Consider the following 652-nt stretch of genomic DNA (forward strand, 5'->3'; position numbering starts at 1 on the left):
CTCACACCTTATACACACGCACACTCACATACACACACATACACACACGCTCTCACAACTCATACACACTCACATATACATGCTCACACACTCACATGCTCATACACACGCACATTCATATACACACACACTGTAGCACCAATGCAATATTTACGGCGCCCACAATCATAATAAAGATCGTGACTATAAGTATTGCATGACGTTCGATTCCAAAATATGCCAGACTCTCCAGATAGAGGATAAAACTGAAGGATTTATTTAGACACCAGAAAACCAAATCCCAAAATCAATAAGCTGATGTCATCCTGGGACCAAAGAGATTCCGAAGCCATAATAACGCTGAGAGCCAGGCCATCCTTCAGCCTTCCCACAAACAATACAAGATCAGTGTTTGCTCACAAACCTCTCTGTCTCCTTGCCTGAGCTCCTCTGTCCCCTGCTGTCCTCTGCTGTCTGGCTAGCTCTCTACCAGCTTCCTGTGGGCTCTGCTTCTCAGCAAACTCCTCCCACCACAGGCTCTATGTGACCACAGTCAGCCCATGAGGGGGCAGAGATTATCTTCACAGCAGGGGAGGTCTTCAGACTCCTCCCCCTTAGGTCTCTTAAGGGGCAGGGAAGGTCTTCAAATTCCCATTCCCATCACACACACATT

The 652-nt window shown here is 47.2% G+C and overlaps 1 protein-coding gene across 5 annotated transcripts in view; it reads left to right on the top strand.

The window, feature by feature from the left end:
• The window catches only part of LOC138164907 (dedicator of cytokinesis protein 7-like), a 324,437-nt gene that overhangs the window by 308,355 nt on the left and 15,430 nt on the right, over window positions 1-652 (top strand). The gene's annotated exons all lie outside the window — the stretch shown is intronic.

Source organism: Petaurus breviceps, unplaced genomic scaffold (genome assembly GCF_028583685.1).
Source record: "Petaurus breviceps papuanus isolate PSGF00001 unplaced genomic scaffold, PetGlider_PUasm1.0 207, whole genome shotgun sequence".
NCBI lineage: Eukaryota > Metazoa > Chordata > Mammalia > Diprotodontia > Petauridae > Petaurus > Petaurus breviceps.